We start from the raw sequence: 15,338 nt of genomic DNA, 5'->3' as shown, positions 1-15,338 counted from the left end.
TGTCAATACTGAGTATAGGTTTCGAAGCCTGTTGCCAACTCATCGACTATTGCTATATTTAGTGTCTTTTCCATTCCCTCTGGGAAGTAACGCGACAGGCAACAAATCTAGCGACTATTTTTCTTGTGGTTTCCGGAGACTCAGAATCTCCGTGTACAGCAGGAGACGTCCGGACCACCCCTGTGTGTCAAGATTACACGGACACAACTGTCAAATGTAACCATTGCTTTGGCTTGATTGTTTAATTTCACATTTGGTACACTCATCAAGTGGCAGGTACTCAACCCAATGATTTCAATAAAAACAATTTAATGTTCCACTACAACTGTTGACACAGAGTATACATTCAGATATTCAGATGTAATGAATTTAAGTCACTTCTTAAGTGACATGGAGCTGTAAGATAACAATCAGAAAATTCACGTGGCTTCTACACATCATTTGAATAGAACAGGGTGCACCTGACTGATAAGACAGGCTGTTCCTTGTGCTCTTTAGTCGAGTCTTGTCAAACTCAGCTTTCTATCTGTTCTATGCTATCCAAAACATTGTCCAGAAGTAGATCAGTATAACACAGGGGTGGGCAAACTACGGCCCGCGGGCCACATCCGGCCCACGGGACCGTTTAATCCGGCCCGCCAACCCTGAACAAATTGTATTATTAAACTTTTATTTTTTTTGTCATTTTGCCTGCAATGACTGCGTTTTCCCAGTAGATGGCGAAGGGCTCGCCTGCGCATTTACTACCGGAAGCCGTGTCAGAAAGCTCGGTGCACACTCACAAGTGCGTGTACGTACTCAGTAGTACGGACTTGGCGCACTCTCGCTCTATTCGTATCAGTCCCGAATTTAGAGCGTGGGCTTTGACGACAGCGTTCTTATAATTCGCGCGCTGAGCTTTCAGATGCAGTTTTGCGCTAAAGCCACCCACAAACCTTCCCCTGGAATCCTTCCATTAAAATGAGTGGCCCGAAAAAAAGAAGTGAGTGCCGAGTGTTTAAAAAAGAGTGGCCGATTTGGCTCGACGTACGCGACGTGACGTTCAGCCACATCAACATCAACCCGTCACAGATCAAGGTAAACGGACCAACACCTCGGATCTCGCCTAAGAATTGCCACAACAAATTTTACTCCAGACTATGACGCACTAGCAAAAAAGGGACACCAACAACACTGTTCCCACTGAAAATGAACGGGAGGCTCTCAAGTTTATTGTAAAAAAAATGCATTTTGAATATGATTTGTACACATAGCAGGGATTGAAACTAGCGACCATTCTCATTTTCAAACAATGCAGGATGCTCAAGGACACCTGTTTGCGACTAATCTTAACCTGTAAAGTTCTTAAGGCTTACTTTAAGCAAGTGTTTCCCGTTTCCTCACCTCTGTTACCAGGTGTTTGCGAGTTAAAACTCTGCTCTGATTTTCAGATACCCCTCACCGTGTTGCTGTTTTGATTACTTTATTTGGATGTATGCTTTCACCGATTCTTCAAGATGATATATTTGGTCAGAATGTTTGCTGTTTGATGTGATCTCATAAGATAAACATCTTTCATTAATCTGACCTGCAGGCACTGAAGTGATGGAGATTGTTATTCATAATAACAGTGTCGTATTTTATGAGAATCACTGATAGCAGTTTTTTAGTGAATTATTTTTTTTTTTTAATGCTGTTAATAAATGCATTTGTTTTCAAAAAACTTGTTTGGAATATCCATGCTTTACTACCTACTAAAGGCCAAGATCTTCTATGCAATGACCTTTACAGGTCGCTTATATGACTTCACACAACGCCTACGTCCATCTGCTCCTGGTCCGGCCCTCCGGTCCAAATTTAGAACCCAGTTCGGCCCGCGAGTCAAAAAGTTTGCCCACCCCTGGTATAACACATGTACAGAGAAGAGAGGTGAAAGAAAGCAAAATGACATATAATCCCTCGTGCAAAAAAAAAAGCTAAGAATAAAGTCTGAAGACAAGCTCAACAGCTGTTTTATTTTGCACCATGCAACTTCAAGGAGGACCCTTGAGTGGAGAAAGAGAGCTCTTACTTTACTTTCATTCTATTTATAACAAGTGGATGCAATCAACAAACACCTCGAATAAAGAGAAGCAAGATTGAGTTTCACAGCATTTGCTGCTGGTGCTCGCCGTTGCCTAGCTTGTATTATTAGGCAGGCTCTGTGACGATCATTTCCCTGGGAAGGAACTATTTCACAGCATTAATATGTAAAAAGAACACATATAATATTGACATACATTTTCTATGTACAGGTTTGATTTGACTTTAAAAGAACATTTACTGCTAAGAACCAAATTATTCAAAACCTAGCTAAATTATGAGTTAGTCAGAGTCTTCAAATATTGTATTTTCTTGCAGGATCAAACACTATATACGTAGGCCATAAAGCCAAACGCAAAGGGCACAAGACTTTGAGGGGCACCACAATTCTTTTTTTTTTTTTTGAGGCAGCCGGGGAACTGAAACCTGGGCGAGAGGCGGTATATCAGGTGTCAAACTCAAGGCCCGGGGGGCACTACAATGCGACCCGTGGCAAAAATGAGTTTGACACACGACATCTTTAGATTCACACACATTCACACTCATGACGACACTTACCAACAGTTGAAGGTCTTCATTTAACCTGCTATACATGTTTTTGGATTGTTAGAGGAAGCTGGCATAACCCTTGCAAGTTTTCTCCCTGCACTTGCCCCACACAGGAAACGCCAGCCCAGATTTGAAGCCGGGGCCTCTCGAATGAAAGGCCGACGTGGTAATGACTGGTCTCTGTACTGTCCCTGTTTTGGATAGGGTATGAATTTTACACAAAAATAGTCCAGTAAAACTCATTAACGGTCTTGTCTGTTGCCGTATCCTCTTCACCCACACTTGAATTCCAATTCATGTGATCATTTATTTTAAGGCTGCACTGTCAATACATTTGTAAACTATAGATTTTTTGGCCTTATTCTTCTGCTGGTTAATGACTTGCCGTCTGAGACCGCTCAGCTGTAAAATTAGTTATTAAGTTTGGTCACAAAACAATGACATAAATAGGTCAAAATCCACATATGTTCCCACCTCAGTGGAAAAAGTTGCATGTCATCCCAGAAAGTATGGCAACATATGGATCATGTAACATGCACCTCTAATGTAAAACAGATGCCCCCATGAGTTGACTGCCGAGCTCAGCACCTGAAAGGCTGAGAATGTTTTTCACGTCTCTAATGACTTTGCCTAATTGGTTACTTGTGGCACTCCATCATAGCTTTAGGTTGACAGTGTGTCGTAGCACATTTGAGGTTGAAAGTCTTTATGACCACGAGCGGCACTGAAAATTCATTTTCGTTTCTCAGCTTCATTAATTCATAAATCCTATGACACATTTTCAAACTTTAGTTTTCCATTTTCATTGTTATCATTTGATACACTTGGACAAGCCGTGCTGATGACCTCGTATTTATGCTCGCTAATCGTGCAGTTGATCTGACAAAAGCTGACACCCACTCATTCAGTCATTTGAGACCTGACATCTGAGTCATGCCAAGACCTTCTTGGAGAGGACACAACCCCACTCATGCCTTCCTTTCTACACTCACGTAGTCCTTTCAAACCCTTTTAGATCAATATTTATATTAATCTTCCAACCATTACTTCACTCTATGGTCACAGAAAAGAAACAATTGTCTGCATACAGAAAACCCTGATTATAGAGTAAGATGATTAAAAAATGAAGACCGGGTGATGATTCTGTTAGGTAACCTTATGATCCTTACTCACATCAGAACAATCTGATTAGACACTTACAGAATGATGAAATGTGTTGTTTCTGCATTATTGTCTGTTTCTTAACATACTAATTTCTTCACTCCAGTTTATGGTGGGAAAGTACCTGCGTGAACTTGGCCCCCCACCAGCCGCAAAACTTAAGCAAAATAGTCTGTTTCGTTTGTGCTTCGTTTGTGCTGGTTTGTGCAGCAAAAATGTTCGTTTGTGCTGCTATGGTTTTTTAGTTATGAACGATTCTTTTATAGGTCATCCAGAGTTCACCCAGCCCCCCATCTGCTCAGAATGGACCCAAAATGGTACTGTTCGTTTGTGCTTCGTTAGTGCTGGTTTGTGCAGCAAAAATTTTCGTTTGTGCTACTTCCGTTTCGGAGATATTAGACATTTATTTTATAGCGATGACGTCACCCAGCCCCCCACCTGTCTCCAAATGGACCCAAAATGGTACCGTTCGTTTGTGCTTCGTTTGTGCAGGTTTGTGCAGCAAAAATTTTCGTTTTTGCTGCTACCGTTTCGGAGATATTCAACATTTATTTTATAGCGATGACGTCACCCAGCCCCCCACCTGTCTCCAAATGGACCCAAAATGGTACCGTTCGTTTGTGCTTCGTTTGTGCAGGTTTGTGCAGCAAAAATTTTCGTTTGTGCTGCGATGGTTTTTTAGTTATGAACGATTCTTTTATAGGTCATCCAGAGTTCACCCAGCCCCCCATCTGCTCAGAATGGACCCAAAATGGTACCGTTCGTTTGTGCTTCGTTAGTGCTGGTTTGTGCAGCAAAAAGTTTCGTTTGTGCTGCTTCCGTTTCGGAGATATTAGACATTTATTTTATAGCGATGACGTCACCCAGCCCCCCACCTGTCTCCAAATGGACCCAAAATGGTACCGTTCGTTTGTGCTTCGTTTGTGCAGGTTTGTGCAGCAAAAATTTTCGTTTGTGCTGCTTCCGTTTCGGAGATATTACACATTTATTTTATAGCGATGACGTCTGGTAGCCCCGCCCCCTTGTTTACTTCCAAACGACCCAAAATAGTGCCGTTCGTTCGTTTGTGTTTCGTTTGTGCTGGTTTGTGCTGCAAAAATGGTACCGATTGTGCCGGCTGCTACGGTTTTGCAGATATTACACATTTAATTCATAGCGAAGACGTCACCCAGCCCCACGTCACTGTATTTTGTCGCGAATTTCAAGCTCCTGGAATGCTCCTCATGCAGGACGAATACAAGGTAAATATGTTCTAAGCCTTTTTTTCTTTTCTTTTTATCTTACGGAAAACTTTCACTGCGGGGAATGGCTTTTAGTGCGAGGATATTTCTGTAATTATGTTTGTATCGTGCTCATTGATTAATTTCCTTGTTTTCAATAAGCCTATGTGATCATTTTTTTCAATTACATCTGACATGCAAAAGGTTCACCGCAACCTAAATACCCTGAAGAGTCTATGTCTGCTCCAAAACATTAATTAATGCAACAATTAATACATGTATGTGAAGTTGATGACAGCCAGAAAAAGAAACTTGAAAACGTGAAAAAATAACTTTCTTTGTCAAAGGGAACATTATCAACATTTTTTTCCAACAATTCAAACAATGCATCACTGCACTGTGTAGAACACAGCATGTGGGAAGATCTTAGTATTTACTGATGCTGCTTTACTCCACTTCCCAGGTCATTATAGATCTCCCAGGCATATGCAGTCCTCCTGCAGTATGCCACATAATGCCCGAGAGAATCCTGGGTCAGTCCTGGTTCAAAGCCAATGACTGCTCTCAAAGTAAAGGTCTTCTCTTTTAGCTCCAGACTGGAGGGAAATTCAAGCAAGGCAACTTCCTTGCAACTGCTACCAAGGTCAGTGTCAATCCACACAAACTCTCCCAGATTGTAGCTGTGAGTAACATTACCTGAACACAGAGCCTTGCCTGTATTGTTGTCCAGAGTTTTGAATGAAGACGGACACCGGGAAGGATTTTTGGCGTTCAGTGAATCATTCAATTTGTCATTTATTTAATACTAATTTATTTTCTAGAGATGTCATATCCTTACTCCATGGATCATTAATTAACCATTTGTTTGTGCCATTGCAATTTTTCATTATTAAAATCATGCATCTTCATTAACCCCCTGTCATGTATTTTATTCTTTTTCACTTGACATCATGATAACTCCTTAATTCTTACACATGTATTATCCAACTAATTACCATGCCAAGTGACCTCTGCAGGTCGGTAAGACATATCGCAACAGGGTGGCGAAAAACAAAGACGTGCAACTTTTTCAAGCGACAAATGCACAACTATCGCCGAAGATTTAACAGTGAGTGACAGAAAGCGTCTTTTTCTGGGAAGTGACCATCGACAGCCACATGTATGGCGAACATCACAGGAAAATAAATCGATGGACTTCGGAGACCCTGAGCCAAGCCACCTGCCAAATTTGGCCACCCTGCGCAAGGCAAAGCAAGAGAAAAATGATTTGGCATTAGGTGACAAAAATCCAATTTTATCATTGTAGATGTTGAAAAATACAGTGCACCTCACAGTGACAGCATCAAAGACATTGGACTTGACAAGTTCTTCTGTCACTATTGGAGTCAAACACAAATGCACGTGTACAAGAGCTTAAAGAAATCCCACCCAATATTATGTGTTGATGCAACTGGCTCAATAGTTAAAAAACTGATGAGGCCGAATGGCATGTCTGGCCATATCTTCCTGTATCAGGGCGTTATGACAGGGCATACCAGCTCCAGTGTCCCAGTCGTGCAGATGCTGTCAGAGAAGCATGATGCTATCACACAGTGGCTGAAGGAATGGATCCATGCAGGTGCATCTGTTCCTAAAGAAGCAGTGAGTGACTTTTCTCTGGCGATTCTTGGAGCTCTAGTCAAAGCTTTTACCCCTCATCCTGATCTGAAGAGCTACATCAATGAGTGCTTTAACATTTCACGTGGGAATCAACCTGGACATCTACCCCATGTTTTGTCAGGCACTCAGTGCCGCAATGGTGATAGCACGAAGAAGTTCTTTTGCATGTTGCAAACATTGTGACTTAAGAAGCTGTGCTATTGACCTAACAAAGAAATCCGTAACACGAGGTCTTTTGTTTTTCAGGCAGTCCCATCGGCAGATCATCTTAATGCAGTGTGCTACATCTACCCTGACAAAACATGGGGTAGATGTCCAGGTTGATTCCCACGTGAAATGTTAAAGCACTCATTGATGTAGCTCTTCAGATCAGGATGAGGGGTAAAAGCTTTGACTAGAGCTCCAAGAATCGCCAGAGAAAAGTCACTCACTGCTTCTTTAGGAACAGATGCACCTGCATGGATCCATTCCTTCAGCCACTGTGTGATAGCATCATGCTTCTCTGACAGCATCTGCACGACTGGGACACTGGAGCTGGTATGCCCTGTCATAACGCCCTGATACAGGAAGATATGGCCAGACATGCCATTCGGCCTCATCAGTTTTTTAACTATTGAGCCAGTTGCATCAACACATAATATTGGGTGGGATTTCTTTAAGCTCTTGTACACGTGCATTTGTGTTTGACTCCAATAGTGACAGAAGAACTTGTCAAGTCCAATGTCTTTGATGCTGTCACTGTGAGGTGCACTGTATTTTTCAACATCTACAATGATAAAATTGGATTTTTGTCACCTAATGCCAAATCATTTTTCTCTTGCTTTGCCTTGCGCAGGGTGGCCAAATTTGGCAGGTGGCTTGGCTCAGGGTCTCCGAAGTCCATCGATTTATTTTCCTGTGATGTTCGCCATACATGTGGCTGTCGATGGTCACTTCCCAGAAAAAGACGCTTTCTGTCACTCACTGTTAAATCTTCGGCGATAGTTGTGCATTTGTCGCTTGAAAAAGTTGCACGTCTTTGTTTTTCGCCACCCTGTTGCGATATGTCTTACCGACCTGCAGAGGTCACTTGGCATGGTAATTAGTTGGATAATACATGTGTAAGAATTAAGGAGTTATCATGATGTCAAGTGAAAAAGAATAAAATACATGACAGGGGGTTAATGAAGATGCATGATTTTAATAATGAAAAATTGCAATGGCACAAACAAATGGTTAATTAACGATCCATGGAGTAAGGATATGACATCTCTAGAAAATAAATTAGTATTAAATAAATGACAAATTGAATGATTCACTGAACGCCAAAAATCCTTCCCGGTGTCCGTCTTCATTCAAAACTCTGGACAACAATACAGGCAAGGCTCTGTGTTCAGGTAATGTTACTCACAGCTACAATCTGGGAGAGTTTGTGTGGATTGACACTGACCTTGGTAGCAGTTGCAAGGAAGTTGCCTTGCTTGAATTTCCCTCCAGTCTGGAGCTAAAAGAGAAGACCTTTACTTTGAGAGCAGTCATTGGCTTTGAACCAGGACTGACCCAGGATTCTCTCGGGCATTATGTGGCATACTGCAGGAGGACTGCATATGCCTGGGAGATCTATAATGACCTGGGAAGTGGAGTAAAGCAGCATCAGTAAATACTAAGATCTTCCCACATGCTGTGTTCTACACAGTGCAGTGATGCATTGTTTGAATTGTTGGAAAAAAATGTTGATAATGTTCCCTTTGACAAAGAAAGTTATTTTTTCACGTTTTCAAGTTTCTTTTTCTGGCTGTCATCAACTTCACATACATGTATTAATTGTTGCATTAATTAATGTTTTGGAGCAGACATAGACTCTTCAGGGTATTTAGGTTGCGGTGAACCTTTTGCATGTCAGATGTAATTGAAAAAAATGATCACATAGGCTTATTGAAAACAAGGAAATTAATCAATGAGCACGATACAAACATAATTACAGAAATATCCTCGCACTAAAAGCCATTCCCCGCAGTGAAAGTTTTCCGTAAGATAAAAAGAAAAGAAAAAAAGGCTTAGAACATATTTACCTTGTATTCGTCCTGCATGAGGAGCATTCCAGGAGCTTGAAATTCGCGACAAAATACAGTGACGTGGGGCTGGGTGACGTCTTCGCTATGAATTAAATGTGTAATATCTGCAAAACCGTAGCAGCCGGCACAATCGGTACCATTTTTGCAGCACAAACCAGCACAAACGAAACACAAACGAACGAACGGCACTATTTTGGGTCGTTTGGAAGTAAACAAGGGGGCGGGGCTACCAGACGTCATCGCTATAAAATAAATGTGTAATATCTCCGAAACGGAAGCAGCACAAACGAAAATTTTTGCTGCACAAACCTGCACAAACGAAGCACAAACGAACGGTACCATTTTGGGTCCATTTGGAGACAGGTGGGGGGCTGGGTGACGTCATCGCTATAAAATAAATGTCTAATATCTCCGAAACGGAAGCAGCACAAACGAAACTTTTTGCTGCACAAACCAGCACTAACGAAGCACAAACGAACGGTACCATTTTGGGTCCATTCTGAGCAGATGGGGGGCTGGGTGAACTCTGGATGACCTATAAAAGAATCGTTCATAACTAAAAAACCATCGCAGCACAAACGAAAATTTTTGCTGCACAAACCTGCACAAACGAAGCACAAACGAACGGTACCATTTTGGGTCCATTTGGAGACAGGTGGGGGGCTGGGTGACGTCATCGCTATAAAATAAATGTTGAATATCTCCGAAACGGTAGCAGCAAAAACGAAAATTTTTGCTGCACAAACCTGCACAAACGAAGCACAAACGAACGGTACCATTTTGGGTCCATTTGGAGACAGGTGGGGGGCTGGGTGACGTCATCGCTATAAAATAAATGTCTAATATCTCCGAAACGGAAGTAGCACAAACGAAAATTTTTGCTGCACAAACCAGCACTAACGAAGCACAAACGAACAGTACCATTTTGGGTCCATTCTGAGCAGATGGGGGGCTGGGTGAACTCTGGATGACCTATAAAAGAATCGTTCATAACTAAAAAACCATAGCAGCACAAACGAACATTTTTGCTGCACAAACCAGCACAAACGAAGCACAAACGAAACAGACTATTTTGCTTAAGTTTTGCGGCTGGTGGGGGGCCAAGTTCACGCAGGTACTTTCCCACCATAAACTGGAGTGAAGAAATTAGTATGTTAAGAAACAGACAATAATGCAGAAACAACACATTTCATCATTCTGTAAGTGTCTAATCAGATTGTTCTGATGTGAGTAAGGATCATAAGGTTACCTAACAGAATCATCACCCGGTCTTCATTTTTTAATCATCTTACTCTATAATCAGGGTTTTCTGTATGCAGACAATTGTTTCTTTTCTGTGACCATAGAGTGAAGTAATGGTTGGAAGATTAATATAAATATTGATCTAAAAGGGTTTGAAAGGACTACGTGAGTGTAGAAAGGAAGGCATGAGTGGGGTTGTGTCCTCTCCAAGAAGGTCTTGGCATGACTCAGATGTCAGGTCTCAAATGACTGAATGAGTGGGTGTCAGCTTTTGTCAGATCAACTGCACGATTAGCGAGCATAAATACGAGGTCATCAGCACGGCTTGTCCAAGTGTATCAAATGATAACAATGAAAATGGAAAACTAAAGTTTGAAAATGTGTCATAGGATTTATGAATTAATGAAGCTGAGAAACGAAAATGAATTTTCAGTGCCGCTCGTGGTCATAAAGACTTTCAACCTCAAATGTGCTACGACACACTGTCAACCTAAAGCTATGATGGAGTGCCACAAGTAACCAATTAGGCAAAGTCATTAGAGACGTGAAAAACATTCTCAGCCTTTCAGGTGCTGAGCTCGGCAGTCAACTCATGGGGGCATCTGTTTTACATTAGAGGTGCATGTTACATGATCCATATGTTGCCATACTTTCTGGGATGACATGCAACTTTTTCCACTGAGGTGGGAACATATGTGGATTTTGACCTATTTATGTCATTGTTTTGTGACCAAACTTAATAACTAATTTTACAGCTGAGCGGTCTCAGACGGCAAGTCATTAACCAGCAGAAGAATAAGGCCAAAAAATCTATAGTTTACAAATGTATTGACAGTGCAGCCTTAAAATAAATGATCACATGAATTGGAATTCAAGTGTGGGTGAAGAGGATACGGCAACAGACAAGACCGTTAATGAGTTTTACTGGACTATTTTTGTGTAAAATTCATACCCTATCCAAAACAGGGACAGTACAGAGACCAGTCATTACCACGTCGGCCTTTCATTCGAGAGGCCCCGGCTTCAAATCTGGGCTGGCGTTTCCTGTGTGGGGCAAGTGCAGGGAGAAAACTTGCAAGGGTTATGCCAGCTTCCTCTAACAATCCAAAAACATGTATAGCAGGTTAAATGAAGACCTTCAACTGTTGGTAAGTGTCGTCATGAGTGTGAATGTGTGTGAATCTAAAGATGTCGTGTGTCAAACTCATTTTTGCCACGGGTCGCATTGTAGTGCCCCCCGGGCCTTGAGTTTGACACCTGATATACCGCCTCTCGCCCAGGTTTCAGTTCCCCGGCTGCCTCAAAAAAAAAAAAAAAGAATTGTGGTGCCCCTCAAAGTCTTGTGCCCTTTGCGTTTGGCTTTATGGCCTACGTATATAGTGTTTGATCCTGCAAGAAAATACAATATTTGAAGACTCTGACTAACTCATAATTTAGCTAGGTTTTGAATAATTTGGTTCTTAGCAGTAAATGTTCTTTTAAAGTCAAATCAAACCTGTACATAGAAAATGTATGTCAATATTATATGTGTTCTTTTTACATATTAATGCTGTGAAATAGTTCCTTCCCAGGGAAATGATCGTCACAGAGCCTGCCTAATAATACAAGCTAGGCAACGGCGAGCACCAGCAGCAAATGCTGTGAAACTCAATCTTGCTTCTCTTTATTCGAGGTGTTTGTTGATTGCATCCACTTGTTATAAATAGAATGAAAGTAAAGTAAGAGCTCTCTTTCTCCACTCAAGGGTCCTCCTTGAAGTTGCATGGTGCAAAATAAAACAGCTGTTGAGCTTGTCTTCAGACTTTATTCTTAGCTTTTTTTTTTGCACGAGGGATTATATGTCATTTTGCTTTCTTTCACCTCTCTTCTCTGTACATGTGTTATACCAGGGGTGGGCAAACTTTTTGACTCGCGGGCCGAACTGGGTTCTAAATTTGGACCGGAGGGCCGGACCAGGAGCAGATGGACGTAGGCGTTGTGTGAAGTCATATAAGCGACCTGTAAAGGTCATTGCATAGAAGATCTTGGCCTTTAGTAGGTAGTAAAGCATGGATATTCCAAACAAGTTTTTTGAAAACAAATGCATTTATTAACAGCATTAAAAAAAAAAAATAATTCACTAAAAAACTGCTATCAGTGATTCTCATAAAATACGACACTGTTATTATGAATAACAATCTCCATCACTTCAGTGCCTGCAGGTCAGATTAATGAAAGATGTTTATCTTATGAGATCACATCAAACAGCAAACATTCTGACCAAATATATCATCTTGAAGAATCGGTGAAAGCATACATCCAAATAAAGTAATCAAAACAGCAACACGGTGAGGGGTATCTGAAAATCAGAGCAGAGTTTTAACTCGCAAACACCTGGTAACAGAGGTGAGGAAACGGGAAACACTTGCTTAAAGTAAGCCTTAAGAACTTTACAGGTTAAGATTAGTCGCAAACAGGTGTCCTTGAGCATCCTGCATTGTTTGAAAATGAGAATGGTCGCTAGTTTCAATCCCTGCTATGTGTACAAATCATATTCAAAATGCATTTTTTTTACAATAAACTTGAGAGCCTCCCGTTCATTTTCAGTGGGAACAGTGTTGTTGGTGTCCCTTTTTTGCTAGTGCGTCATAGTCTGGAGTAAAATTTGTTGTGGCAATTCTTAGGCGAGATCCGAGGTGTTGGTCCGTTTACCTTGATCTGTGACGGGTTGATGTTGATGTGGCTGAACGTCACGTCGCGTACGTCGAGCCAAATCGGCCACTCTTTTTTAAACACTCGGCACTCACTTCTTTTTTTCGGGCCACTCATTTTAATGGAAGGATTCCAGGGGAAGGTTTGTGGGTGGCTTTAGCGCAAAACTGCATCTGAAAGCTCAGCGCGCGAATTATAAGAACGCTGTCGTCAAAGCCCACGCTCTAAATTCGGGACTGATACGAATAGAGCGAGAGTGCGCCAAGTCCGTACTACTGAGTACGTACACGCACTTGTGAGTGTGCACCGAGCTTTCTGACACGGCTTCCGGTAGTAAATGCGCAGGCGAGCCCTTCGCCATCTACTGGGAAAACGCAGTCATTGCAGGCAAAATGACAAAAAAAATAAAAGTTTAATAATACAATTTGTTCAGGGTTGGCGGGCCGGATTAAACGGTCCCGTGGGCCGGATGTGGCCCGCGGGCCGTAGTTTGCCCACCCCTGTGTTATACTGATCTACTTCTGGACAATGTTTTGGATAGCATAGAACAGATAGAAAGCTGAGTTTGACAAGACTCGACTAAAGAGCACAAGGAACAGCCTGTCTTATCAGTCAGGTGCACCCTGTTCTATTCAAATGATGTGTAGAAGCCACGTGAATTTTCTGATTGTTATCTTACAGCTCCATGTCACTTAAGAAGTGACTTAAATTCATTACATCTGAATATCTGAATGTATACTCTGTGTCAACAGTTGTAGTGGAACATTAAATTGTTTTTATTGAAATCATTGGGTTGAGTACCTGCCACTTGATGAGTGTACCAAATGTGAAATTAAACAATCAAGCCAAAGCAATGGTTACATTTGACAGTTGTGTCCGTGTAATCTTGACACACAGGGGTGGTCCGGACGTCTCCTGCTGTACACGGAGATTCTGAGTCTCCGGAAACCACAAGAAAAATAGTCGCTAGATTTGTTGCCTGTCGCGTTACTTCCCAGAGGGAATGGAAAAGACACTAAATATAGCAATAGTCGATGAGTTGGCAACAGGCTTCGAAACCTATACTCAGTATTGACAACCAGAGAGTAAGCCCTGTCTTTATTTATTCTTTTAATGAAGTTTGATTTGCACTCTGTGTAGTAATTGTTTTATGGGAGGGGAAAAGGGCTTTCAGTCAAGAGGTCAAATAATAAACAGTTGCAAAAATCATTGCTGGTTGAAAAGCAGTGCACCAGAGGGTTTATGGTGTCTTTGATGAACCCACAGTGTGTTTAAAATGGGATTAGTGCTTGTTTCACAGACCACAGCTTGTTTTAACAAGTCAAGCATTTAATCTCTACTTCCTTCCATCTAACACGCGCCTTACTTGTGGCTGACACTTGAGCCCAGAAATATTTTGGAGCTATATAAATATTGTCATTGTCATCGTAAGTAACCATACTGAACTAAAACAACAACCAAGAAAAAGTATGTTCTAACCTCTGCACTGTCTGGCAGTTGGTATATATAAAGCCCTTGACGGATGAGGTCACTCAAGGGTCAATTCTTGGCCCCCTTTTATTTATTCAGCCCTTTGGAACGCTAACATTGACTCTTATAGTTATGTGGATCAACTTGAGTAGTCCTCAAAAGACAACAATTGCCTAAAACAAACAATAGATGAACCAAAAATTTCTTCAACCAACCCAAGACAAACTGAGGTAAAAAAAAAAGTTGCAGCTCATTCAGAACTTCAGCGGTACTGCTACTGTTCTTCGAATCACTGAATGGTTTAGCTACTGGATACATTTATTATTTTTTTTCTTTTAAAAAAGCTAATGATACACATATAAACCCAGTAAGGCTGTGAAGTCTGAAGACTTGGTTCAAATAGTGGAGCCCGGCGTTTAAAGCCGACATGGTTACATGGCATGAAGATGTTATGCTGACTGAATTGGAATACACTACCAAGAGACATGAAATCAAACCCAAACACTATGTTTTGAAGTTAAAAATATTTTATTTTTTTACCTTCATGCATATGATTGAGCTCTCTCATTTACAATATAGTACCGTAAATTTCGGACTATAAGCCGCTACTTTTTTCTCAAATTTTGAACCCTGCGGCTTATAGTCCGATGCGGCTTATATAGTTTTTTTTCCGTGATTTTTCTCATGACTAATACACTTATACACTCCGCTGTTGTGCTGTTATGTTAATAAAAGTTATGCGTCCCTAAATAATCATCTCTTTCCTGACAATCATCTTTGTGTATATTCTCTTACAAATGGGAATTAAACATGAAAAACCTCACGCGATCATGCGGCGACTTTACATGCATATTCCCATCGGACACTGAGGAGGAAGATTTTGCTGGTTTCAGTGGACAGGAGAAAGACAAAGATGGCTCTCAGTCACTTTGTTGACTGGTATGTTTTCTTTTTACCCGCCTAGTTAGTGCTGTTACTTCCGTGTTTACGACAAAATGTTAATGTTATTAAAACTTTAGCCCAGCTAGTGCTGTTACTTCCGTGTTTACAACGAAATGTTAATGCTATTAAAACTTTAGCCCAGCTAGTGGTGTTACTTCCGTGTTTACAATGAAATGTTAATGTGATTAGAACTTTATAAGGGCTTTCTGTGTAGTGTCTTTCTTTGTGAATAACTCGTGCGCACGTGCGGTTTATAGTCCGGTGTGGCTTATATAAGTATGAAACTAAA

General features: G+C 41.3%; 1 protein-coding gene and 3 long non-coding RNA genes across 4 annotated transcripts in view; 2 read left to right on the top strand and 2 right to left on the bottom strand.

Moving 5' to 3' along the window:
* LOC133151093 (multidrug and toxin extrusion protein 1-like) overlaps positions 1 to 15,338 on the bottom strand; it is a 306,257-nt gene that overhangs the window by 254,511 nt on the left and 36,408 nt on the right. The gene's annotated exons all lie outside the window — the stretch shown is intronic.
* On the top strand, positions 4,364 to 5,829 carry LOC133151959 (uncharacterized). Its single transcript, XR_009714028.1, has 3 exons — positions 4,364 to 5,012; positions 5,455 to 5,634; positions 5,722 to 5,829. It is a non-coding gene; the product is annotated as an uncharacterized LOC133151959 (long non-coding RNA).
* On the top strand, positions 6,779 to 7,449 carry LOC133151958 (uncharacterized). Its single transcript, XR_009714027.1, has 2 exons — positions 6,779 to 7,031; positions 7,093 to 7,449. It is a non-coding gene; the product is annotated as an uncharacterized LOC133151958 (long non-coding RNA).
* Positions 7,752 to 9,088, bottom strand: LOC133151957 (uncharacterized). The gene is made up of 3 exons (XR_009714026.1): positions 8,702 to 9,088; positions 8,080 to 8,259; positions 7,752 to 7,992 (listed from the first exon to the last, which is right to left on the bottom strand). It is a non-coding gene; the product is annotated as an uncharacterized LOC133151957 (long non-coding RNA).

Source organism: Syngnathus typhle, linkage group LG3 (assembly GCF_033458585.1).
Source record: "Syngnathus typhle isolate RoL2023-S1 ecotype Sweden linkage group LG3, RoL_Styp_1.0, whole genome shotgun sequence".
NCBI classification, from domain to species: Eukaryota; Metazoa; Chordata; class Actinopteri; order Syngnathiformes; family Syngnathidae; genus Syngnathus; species Syngnathus typhle.
The sequence above is the reverse complement of the archived record's forward strand: the minus strand, read 5'-3'. Positions and strand labels throughout refer to the sequence as shown.